This window comes from Phyllostomus hastatus, unplaced genomic scaffold, assembly GCF_019186645.2.
Source record: "Phyllostomus hastatus isolate PE091 unplaced genomic scaffold, TTU_PhHast_1.1 phas_scaffold_78, whole genome shotgun sequence".
In the NCBI taxonomy this organism is placed as follows: domain Eukaryota; kingdom Metazoa; phylum Chordata; class Mammalia; order Chiroptera; family Phyllostomidae; genus Phyllostomus; species Phyllostomus hastatus.
In genome coordinates this window covers 64,146,556-64,158,281 of record NW_025334041.1, presented here as the reverse complement: position 1 = coordinate 64,158,281, position 11,726 = coordinate 64,146,556, and the positions used below count along the sequence as shown (strand labels likewise).

Here is an 11,726-nt window from a genome sequence, read left to right as displayed (position 1 = left end):
AGTATTTATGAGATGGGAGAGAGAGGAATTTCTGTAAATGCATTCCACTTCTGGTTTCCTGTAGGCCCAGAGTTTATTAAACCAATCCCTTCAACTCCTCTAGAATCTTTTTCACCCAAGCAAATGAATCTGGAGTCAGGGGGACAGGATCAGCCTGCTGTATCTAAGAGGCAGTGCTGAAAATCGCTATCACCCCCCAGAGGTGCTGGATGGTCTGGGACTACTTTCCTCCTGCTTCTGTGCCTCGGTGCCAGCCACCTAATCTGAAGGACTTGCTGCAGGCAGCCTGCCTGGAGGCTCTGCCGTTTATCGGGCAATGTGAGATTTCTCCCTGGTTCTGTGATTGCCCTTTGGATGGTTGGAATATGTGCAAGCCCTGGGATGTCCTTGAGACAGGCAGGCTGAATACAGAGCTGGTGTCCCCTTTCCATCTGCATACCTTACAAGGCAGGTGGGAGCAAGGGGCTGACTTCTTATCTCCTGTGCTCTGGACGTGCCTTATTTATAGCCCTGCTGGCAGATAGCAGCTGGCTGCAGCTGCACACATGGTTGCGGTAATCCAGCAGAGTGGTTAGCCCTTCACTGACACTGTCCCCTATGGTCAGGCTGGAGCAGAAGACAGACAGGTAAGGGCCCCAGTTTTCTCTTCCTCCTGCCTCTCCCTTACCATCCTCCTTCCCTGTGTCTGCCTGGCTTAGAGACCAGCTGTGCAAGCTTCATGCCCTGGGAGGGACCCTCTGACTCGGTCCCCTGGCAGGCCCTAGTAGAGACCCAGGTGGCAGTGACACAACCCCTGCCCCACAATCTGCAGGGAAGAACAGTACCTGCCCTCCTTGAGCTACAGCAGGGGCCTGCAGGCATATAAAAAATATGGGCGGGCCCTGGCTCACCTTACCCTCTCTGAGTGGGAATCAGAATTTACATTGAGTTTTGAACACCACACAGCTTTTTTTTCAGTGAGGACAGAAAAAGAAAAACATTAAAAATAAACATTGGATAGGGAAAAAAACACAGTGCTCTGGAGCTTTTTCTCCCTGGCAGGATTTCCCAAGACCCTGTGGTGAAAAGGCAAGTTACTGATGAGTCTGATTATGCTAGGAAACTATGTTTATACAAGAAGACTTATTACAGCTGATGGTTCGAAAGTACAGATAGCTGTTATGTGTTTTAAAAAGTGAATGCATTAATGTTTTACTAACTTCTAAAGCAGAATATATGTGAAATTCACAGTATTCAGTAATGCTTGAGTCAATGGCATAAATAATGTTAATACTGATGGAATGTATATTGGGTTGACCAAAAAGTTTGTTTAGTTTTTTTCCATAAAATAAAAGACACATTTTTTCAATAACTTTATTGATCTGAATAATTTGAGTATGTTGGCTATCTCCAAGAGCATGGTATAATGTCAATTGTTCTCAATTAATATCTCAATTTGATCCCTATCAACTTCAGCTGGTCTACCTGACCAGGAAGCCTCATCCAGTGAGAAATTTCCAGCATGAAACCTTACAAACCACTTTTGACACATTCGATCAGTCCCACACCTTCTCCATACACTGCACAATTTTTTTTTGCATTTCAGTTGTGTTTTTACCTTTCTTGAAAAAATAAAGCATCATATGCCAAAAATGTTGTGTATTTTCTTCCACCTTCAATATTAAAATGACTACACAAAAATTCACCAATTTTGATAAGTTTTTTTAAATGTATGCTGATATGACAGCAGTCTCAATACAATCTAACAAAGTCATTTCAAATGAAGTCAAAAACAACCAAGCGCTACTAGGGGTATCACACAGAAAAAAACCCAAAGAACTTTTTGGCCATCTCAATATATATAACAATAGGTATCATATACATATAAACATCTGCTAGCCAGACTCCACACAAGGCACTTTATCAAGTCTGATCTAAAAACATTGTCATGTATTTGCTCTGTATAGGTTTACTGTTTTATTTGTTTTGTTGAGGAATGTTATTTCACTTTATCTTACTTCTAGGTTTATAATGAGATGTTCTGTGTCAAGTCTATTACATTTTGAGATCAATCCTACCTTACGAAAGTGTCTAATGATTATAGTTTGGAGGGTTTTTTCTAACATTAAGAAAACATTTGGGTGAACGACTTCCACAAAAAAATTCCATGCTTCCCTGGGGAGCATCCCTGGCTGCTCACCTACCACCGGTCTTTGAGCACATTTTCCATTTTTAGACTTCATTTGTCCTGTTGATGTTTCCAGAGTCCTCCATTGATTCCAGCTCTTGGAGGGTAGACCTCTCTTTTTAGCCCCACAACTCTTAATGGGAACCCACAGACTTTCTACTGGGTCTGTAAAGTATTTCATATTTAAAATAGATAGCCAAAAATCTCTAAGTTTAAGTCATCCTCGCTCTCGCCTCACTATTAAAAAACAAAATCACTGAGTAAATTTTAAAGATCCTATTGACTTTACTCACCGATTCATGAATCAGTCAGCATCCAATCTATCGGAAAGAAAAGGGCTTCAAGTAGCTGTGCAAAATGAAAGACTTTTATAGGCATAAGGGAGTAGGATAAGGAAATTATACTGGGCAAAGAAGTGGGTTGATTATTACAAGGTCACTTTCCTTAGGGGAGGGTGGGGAGTCCATGAGGCACATTGCCTCACTTTTACTGGTCAGGTGTTTCCTGATTGACTGGTTTAAGGCTCCATTTCTGGGAGAAGTGAACTGTAATTAAGTCTCAGTTTGGTGACATGGGGCTTAGCCTAAGCACTTCCATGTGCGGTTTGTTGTCTTATTTGTAACACCATCAAAGAAAGAGGTGAAATTATATTCATAGTGTTTATTTTCCTTTGTTCTTTTTCTTAGTATACAGACATGTGTTCACCATAGAAAATAGACTAGCAGAGAGAAGACAATACTCAGCATTTTATTGTTTATCTTAATTATTCTAAGAGGTCCTTGATTGTAAGAGCAACTATTATGTTAATACTAGCTTTAAAAGAGAGGGAAAATATTCCCACTATGTTGCACATTAATGTACTTTAAGATGAACCCCAAAATAACAAATTATGAAAGAAATATAAATTATAATTAAGGAATATATATGTACATATAGATATGCATATATAAATACAAGTTATTTGGTTATCATTTTTCATTCAATTTATAGTCAATGTACTTTTACTGTGTTTTTTAACTCTTGCTGAATATTGGTTGTCTCTTTATGACACCATGACTTACTTTATTTAGTCTGAATACTGAAATATCCATAACAGTCAAATACATGGGAAGTAAAAAGCATAAACTGAGATTTAGATAAGTAATTTTTGTCACAATATAACTTGTTTTGAAGTATGATCTGCTAGTTTCTACATTATCAATGCTACCTACTGAACAGTAAAAAGACTCAACCACCTGTGCCTTGGTCTGTATGCTCCCCATTTGTCTTACTGATCTTCTTCATCATTATTGATTTGTCAGCCCTTCATCATTTGGGCTCCAACATACTAAAATTAAGGATGAAAAATAGAAAGAAACTAACATAAGGTGTGAGTGATTTGGTATTTAACAGATGTCTTTCATAAGTATTATTTATTTTTAAGTGTAAGTTTATAAAAATAAAATTAATTTGAACTCTGAGGACAATTTTACAATCTGGAGCTTTGTTTGAATTTAAAAGATAAATTTACATAGAAAGTAGAGAAATTAAAAAATAACACCAAAATGTTAAATAGAAATAAAGCCACACCAAGACAAAAACAGATGAAATATGCCCTGTGTGTTTTATTAAGAAAGCTGTGTAATTAGATTTTAAAGAGAAAATGCAAGAATTTCATTTTGGATTTTAAGAAGTGAGTCTTCTGCCGGATCTGCATGAAGGGGGCAGAGGCATCTGAAGGAACAGGGGACTGACTATTTTCATGTTAAGAGCACCTTCCACCTGGGCTAAAGTCTGTGCTGATCAATCTAGACTAATTTCAAAATGTCAGTCCATGGTTTAACATGAATGCAAAATAGAAAAATACATGATATTGATTATTCTACTTCTCTCTTATCCATTGCTTTGTAGGAAGATAAAATAACTATTATGGAGGCACAAAGGGTTCTATGGCAACACATTATGTGTAATAACTAAAATGATAAAAGGTGCAATTGCCCAGGACTTCCAGCCAAGATGGAGGTATAGATAGACATACTGGGCCTCCTCACACAACCAAAAGTAGGACAACAACAAATTTAAAAACAAAAAACAATCAGAACTGACAGAAAATTTAATTGTATGGGAGTCCAACAAACAAGGAGTTAAAGAAGAAACATTCATCCAGAACAGTAGGAGGGGCAGAGACGGGCAGCCGGGTGGAGAGGACTCCTGGTAAGGCAGTGGCTAGAGGACCGGGGTGAGCAAGGTGGTGGATTGAAGACTGTGTGGTCCCACATTTGCATGCAGATAAACTAGGAAGAACAACTGGGGAGCGAGACAGACCACACAACCCAGGGTTCCAGCACAGGGGAAATAAAGCCTCAAAGCCTCTGACTGAAACACCTGTGGGGGTTGAGGCAGCACTGGGAGAAACTCCCAGCCTCATAGCAGAGTTCGTTGGAGAGACCCACAGGGTCCTAGAATGTACAAAACCCACCATCTGGTATCAGCACCAGAAGGGCCCGATTCGATTGTGAGTAGTGGGGAAAGTGACTGAAAGCCAGCAGACAGCAGAGCAAGTGCCATTGTTCCCTCTCAGACCCCTCCCCCACATACAGTGTCACTACACAGTGATGTGATTGCCCTGCCCTGGTGAACAGCTAAGGCTCTGCCACTTACTATGTAACAGGGGTGCTGAGGAAAAAAAAAGGCCCAAATGAAAGAACAGATCAAAGCTTCAGAAAAAATACAACTAAGCAATGAAGAGATAGCCAACCTATCAGATGCACAGTTCAAAACACTGGAGATCAGGATGCTCACAGAATTGGTTGAGTATGGTCACAAAATAGAGGGAAAAATGAAGGCTATGCAAAGTGAAATAAAGGAAAATGTACAGCGAACCAACAATGACAGGAAGGAAACCAGGACTCAAATCAACAGATTGGATCAGAAGGAAAAAATAAATATTCAACAAGAACAGAATGAAGAAACAAGAATTAAAAAAATATATATATGAGGAGAGGCTTAAGAACCTCCGGGACAACTTTAAACATTCCAACATCCAAATCATAGGGGTGTCAGAAGGAGAAGAGGAAGAGCAAGAAATTGAAAACTTATTTGAACAAATAATGAAGGAGAACTTCTCCAATCTAGCAAAGGAAATAGACTTCCAGGAAGTCCAGGAAGCTCAGAGTCCCAAAGAAGTTGGACCCAAGAAAGCACAAACCAAGGCATATCATAATTACATTACCCAAGATTAAATATAAGAAATGAATCTTAAAAGCAGCAAGAGAAAAGGAGACAGTTACCTACAAAAAAGTGCCCATAAGACTATTAGCTGATTTCTCAAAAGAAATCTTGCAGGCAAGAAAGGGCAGGAAAGAAGTATTCCAAGTCATGAAAGGCAAGGACCTACATCCAAGATTACTCTATCCATTCCTGGTCCAAGCACATATGAGCAGCAAGCAATCAATGCTTCTCTTTTAAATTGATGTTTCTCTGTCTTCCTTCCTCTGTCTCTAAAATAGCAATGAAAATATGTCCTCAGAAGAAGATTTAAAAAAATAGTAGCTAAAATTTATTAAATGATCACTATATCCAACAACTATGTACTAGCTAAATGCTCACAACCACCCTATAAATATTACTAGTATTATTATTCCTGTTTTCAGATAAGAAAACAGGTTTAGAAGTGTTATCCCCTATAGAAGTTGCAACCAAGTTAAAAATACAGTCTGGCCCTGGCTGGTGAGGCTCAGGTGGTTGAAGCATCCTCCTGTAACCGAAAGGTTATGGGTTCCATTCCCAGTCAGGGCCTATACTTAAGTTGTTGTTCCATCCCCCACCTGGGCACTTACAATCCTGGTCAGGGTGTGTATAGGATGCAATCAATGGATATTTCTTTCTCACAGTGATATTTTTCTCTCCCTTTTCATCTCTCATGATAAAACAATGAAAAAATGTCCTCAGGTGAGAATTTAAAAAATTTTTTTAAATATGGTCTGGCTTCAAGGATTTCATAATCTAGTGACATTAGAATAACATGAGAGCAATGTTAAAGCCATATGCAGTGAACAGTGTGGTTTGAATGCACAGGTGCTATAGGAATGGTGTGTAATAACCCGATAGGAATATTACTTGACTAGGTAAAACATGCTTGGGGTAAATTTTACATAGAGAAAGGTAGGGACCCTAAAGGAAGTAAAAAAATAAAAGGCCGGGACAGGTGGGGAAGGATGTGAACAATATGGACTTGGAAATGAATAGGATTTGTCCTGCCAGGTGAAAGGTGTGTCCCATGTGTACAAGACAGTGTGCTAAATATGTGTTGGGGAGCAGGAACAACCACTGGGGACAATGGCTACTTTTCTTTGTTCTTTTTGAGACATTTCTAAAAACCAACACTTTGTAAGAGGAATAAAGAGGTCTCCTGCTCCCTGCTCCCCAGTCTGAAAAAGAAAAAATCTTCTCTTTAAAGAATCTGAACCAGTACTTATTTGAATTCTAAATTTAAAATAAAATGAAGCTCTGAGTTAGGGAGGTCGTAGAATTGGCACTGGAGTGCATACCATGTGCACATGTGCCCACCCATGGTGACCCAAGAAGCAGCTCTGTGAGGACCTCTCTGGGTTCCTCATCGATGTATGAGGACCCTGAGGTGCTGAGGAGTAAAGGGGCTCAGAGCCAGGAGGTGGGGCAGCTCAGTTATGAACCCAGGCAGTGCATTGCCAGCAGTGGCAGGCATCTGACCAGAGACTATTAGGAAAGTCTCCATCATAAAAACAGGACCTCACCTTAAAAATGAGTGAGGGCTTTTAAATTACCCCCTTCTAAAAAAAATTCTCCCTTTATTTCCAGTACCTTCTTGAGAACATGGGAAGGCTGTTCACCTGCTTAGTTATACCCCAATAGCTAGCACAGTGTTTTGCACACAACAGCTGCCTGTAAATATCTACTAAATTGTTGTCTTTAATTCAGGCATAGGAAGTATTAAGATCCAAAGAAAGGAGCCAGAAGTGTCCCTTGTCACTAGTCCTGTTCCTCTGCAATGCTGACTTGAACAGGTTTGAAATCCACTCCCCACCCTTTGATATACAGCACAAGGACAGAATGGTTTCAAACCTGTTGCAATAAACCCTAATATTTCATGATAATGTATCTCTGAGGAATAAATCCTCTGACTTGGAAGTTTTTATTCACCAAAGTCTGTGTGTGAGTGTGTGGGGCTGAGTATGTGGCACATATCTGTGAGTGTGGGTGGGAGGATGCAGTGTGGGTTGTGTGTATAAATGTGTGTGTTTGGTTGGGAGGTAGGAAAGAGTTTGGACATGCTGAGTAAATTCTCAATGGTGTAAGCTTCCTTTTTCAAAAGCTCTCCAATTTTGTTCAGAATCTCTTAATTAACCATTAGGAAACAACACCATTTTGTTCTTTTAACTTAATTTAGTAAATAACAAAAAAATACAGGTTAGGGAGAATAACCTCCTTCTTTCAAAACTTTAACTTTAATTACACTGAATTATGAACCAAACATTATGTCTTCCAATCCTTAAAGCAAAAGACAGAGGCCAGTAAAAATTTAAATCAGTTACATTCAGTAAAGAAATCATAAAGTGCATGCAACAATGAAAGTGAAGAAGTTTTATTGTTTTTTAGATTTTATTTATTTACTTTTAGAGAGGGGAATGGAAGAAAGTGAAGAAATTTTAAAAGTAGGTGAGACAAACCCCTTTTAGGCACCTTTCTCTCTAGTCCTATAAACTGAAAATGAAAAAATCCTATAAACAGGCGCAAATTTGTTGGCACTCAAATTAAGCAGCACCAGCAACTATCCAAGTGAGGGGAGAAACATTTACAACCACAGTCCCATGTCTAAAATACTCTCAGATGGAAAAACTCTGAGGACAGTGAGGAGGGCAGAGTGAGGTCCTTTTAATCAAAACAGAGTTCTCAACAAGTCAGGAGGCTTGGAATTCACAGTGACAAGTTCAACATTATTTAAGTAATGAAATTTCTCCAGAGGAATTGATAGGGCCTTCTGCCACTACTAAGCAGCAGCAGTAGAAAACCCTCCAGTCTGGCTGGGGGTCAGCTTGGCAGGATCCTGGCACCCCACCCAGAGCTGTTTCTACTTTTGTGTACAGTACTTCACTGTTTCCTGGGCAGCTGCAGCAAACCTCTGCCAGCTGGAGCAGCTGGGCAGCTCCACAGGTCAACGTGAGCTCAACTCAACCACAAGTCTCTTTTTAAAATTTGTTATCATTTTCATAACAAATTAGATCGTGTCTCTCACCTGCTCATAACTCTCCAATGGCACCCCAAATTAAAACACAATCTCAGTGCTACATAACCTACAGAGTCCTACATTGACCCAGGCCCTGGGACTCTGATCTCATCTCCTCCTTTCTCCCTCTCCACCTAGGATGCTCTTCCAGTCACACTGCCCTGCTCCAGGGTATTTTCACTTGCTGGTAGTATCAGTGAGCTCCCTGACAAGAAAATCACACACCTTCCTCCCTCCTTCATTCACACCGCATCTGAGATACACCCACCCCAGCTAAAATTACTGTCTAGCTCCTTATCCTAATCTACTTCTGTTCAAAACACTTGTCTCACATTATCCACACTCACAGCTACATATGTATCAGTGTTTGTGTGTCCCTGAATAACATGAGAGCTCCAGTTGCAGCAGAGGCTCGCTATTTTGTTCACTGACATGTCCCCAGGACCTACAACAGTGAGTGGCACAAACTAGGTCCTAAATAAGTGTTTGTTGAAAATGAAGGCTCAAATTCTTTACAACTTTTCACCGTAATTCATATATCAGCATCTATCACAAAGTAGTCTTATCAGGATCCAAGTCTAATGTTCCCCTGTCCACACTTAAACCTTATTTCAAAACTTTCACTACTTTTTCATTTTGTTTTAAGAGACAAGTGAGACCTAGGAATAGGGTCATTTGGGCTTGGATCCAAGCTCTGCCACATACAACGTGCCCAGGCAAGAAATCACCTTCCCAGAGCCTCCTCTTTAAAGAGGATAATGACAAGAACCTCTTAAGGCACTTTTTAGGACCCAACAAGGCAGTAAAAACACTAATAGCTACCATTCATTGAGGAGCACATGCCATGTGCCATAAAGCGTGCTGTGGGTTTGCTTCACGTTGTCCTGTCTACGCAACAACTATATGACGTAGGCACTATTAGCATTCCTGGTTACAGATGAGGTAACAAAGGAAAATCCAGAAAAGTATCCTTAACTAAGGAGATGTAGTTGCAGTTCCCGTATTAGTTTCCCATTGCTGCTATAACAAACTATCCCAGTCTGTTGTCTGAAAGCAACACAAATTTGTCTTACAGTTCTGGAGGTCAGAAGTCTGAAATGGTGTCACTGGGCTAAAGTCTGTGACAGCAAAGCCGGTTCCTTTGGGAAAGAATTGGTTTTTGGCTTTTTCCAGCCTCCAGAGGCCTCCTACATTCTTTGGTTCATAGCCCTTTCCTCCACTTTCTAAGCCAGAGTTAACATTTTCAAATCTGACTCTGACTCTCCTGCCTCCTCTTTCCAGTATAAGGACACTTGTGATTCGGTGGGGCCCACCTGGATGATCCAGGATAATCTCCCTAATCGAGACCCATAGTATAATCACCTGCAAAATTCTCTTACTATTTCTGGGGATGAGCTTTGGGAAGCCATTATTCTGCCTCCCAGTCACTGAGAAGCAGACATGGGATTAGCCCTATCATAATCTCCTGCCCACTGCACTACTTAGCACACACTACAGCCTTTTGTGTTTCACAGATCTTTTTTCCTTGGTTATAATGAGGGGAGGATGAAAAGCTTCCTCAGAAAAAGCTTGGATCTCAGATTTGGATTTTATATGACACTAAACTGGATGATTTGTCACCTTGTGCCCTACAATGCACAGGATGCCAAAGAGTCACAGTTAACTCTACAAAGCACTTTATCTTAATGAGCCAAGTTTTAAAATATTCAGTCTCCCTTTATCCTCACCCATAGTATTGACTTTCAAGAAACCATAAATATTCCATAAAAGTAGGTTGCAAAGTGGTAATGACCTGTTTGGAGGCCATGCTGCTCACGGTGGGGAGGTGTCTGGGGACGGGGGCTGAGTCACATCCCAGGGCAGTCCCAGCACCAGGATGCCCCACAGTAACACAGCAGGTGGAGAAGAGCCCATTAACACCCAAGGGGCACCAGGACAGGATGGGTGACTTTGCTCAGGGTGCTCCAGTGACATATTTAGGGCCCAGCAGCACAGGTGACAGTGATGGGAGGCTGGGGAAATGCCAGCCAGCAGGAGGGCAACCTGATGCACCAGGATCAAAGAGGCTGGGCACTGAGGCCACATGTCAGCCATGGAGGGTGGTGTGCTGTGGGTGTCCAAGTCATGCTGGCACCTAGGATGATTCCAAGCTCTCAGGGGCTGGACAGGGTCTGATGGCACTTCTGGAGCCAGGAAGACTGGGGGAGATTAGAAGGAGTCCACAGCTCAGCAAGGCCCCTGATTCCCAAATCTGTGGCAGTTGAGCCATGTCAGACCTCATCTTGAGTGGCATCAGGTTGCCCCTATATATACATGAATACCCTCTTCTGACTTGGGGATGGCTCAGGAGCCACCAGGATGGGAAGCATGTGAAAGGGCTCAGTGTTCCAGGTGGAGGGACTGGGGTTAACTTGGAGGGGCCCCTGCACCACAGGAACCAGGCATGTGGCATGATCATGAGTTTCAGGGGCAGGTATCCAATTGCATTATTCCAGCCCTTTCTGGGGTCTATTTCAGTGTTAGAAATTAGTAAATAAACATATGAACTGTGTGTTTTTGTGGCAAAGTGATAATAATAATAATAATAATAATAATAATAATAATACAGATTATATGCCCTATACATATTTTCTTCAATTATCCACACTTAGGGTAACCATAGAATTTATGGTCAAAACTGGGACACTTTGAGAGGCAAAGAGAATGCTTTCAATAAGTATGCTGAGTCAACAGGTAGAAATGGGCAGGTAGGTCTGAGGGCTGCAGGAGGATCCAGTCACTGGGCCCCACAGCTCCTTGTTTTACAGGCACCAAGGGCCCCTGTGGAGCTGCCTTGGATGGAAAAACATTTAGAGGGATTTTTTCAATCCTCATAAGCTTCCTGCCACCTCAGACATCTTTATTCTTTCCACAAGGAAGATAAAAAACCCTGAAGTAGGATTTCCTATAACATACAACTAGGCTGTGACCTCCTTATACTGGCCAATATTTTAAAATCAAATGTGTTTCTTTCTTCAAGAGATTATGATTTGAGTTTCAGGGCCTCACCTTGTAGCTTGATTTTCTTTTATGACATTTTCCTAAATTGAGGTGACTTTCTTCTCTACTGTCACTCTACAAGAAACCATGAGTTCACAAAAAGCTTTCCTCTGGCCTGAATTTGGCCTAAATGCAAGTTTCTTAAACTAGAGACCAGTTTCATAGCTCTGTGTGAGCCAAGAAAACCATTTAGTGGATTGAAATCTGCATATTTTTAACAATAAAATAAAATAGAATAGAAAAAATAGAATAAAAGAGAACAGAATATGTCTCCCA

At 40.9% G+C, this 11,726-nt stretch overlaps 1 protein-coding gene across 1 annotated transcript in view; it reads left to right on the top strand.

The window, feature by feature from the left end:
* The first annotated feature begins 508 nt into the window (after positions 1-508).
* Positions 509-11,726, top strand: part of FHL2 (four and a half LIM domains 2) — a 67,695-nt gene continuing 56,477 nt past the window's right edge. The window contains exon 1 of the mRNA XM_045827809.1: positions 509-626. The gene's annotated coding sequence lies outside the window, so the exon portion shown is untranslated. The remainder of the gene's footprint in view (positions 627-11,726) is intronic.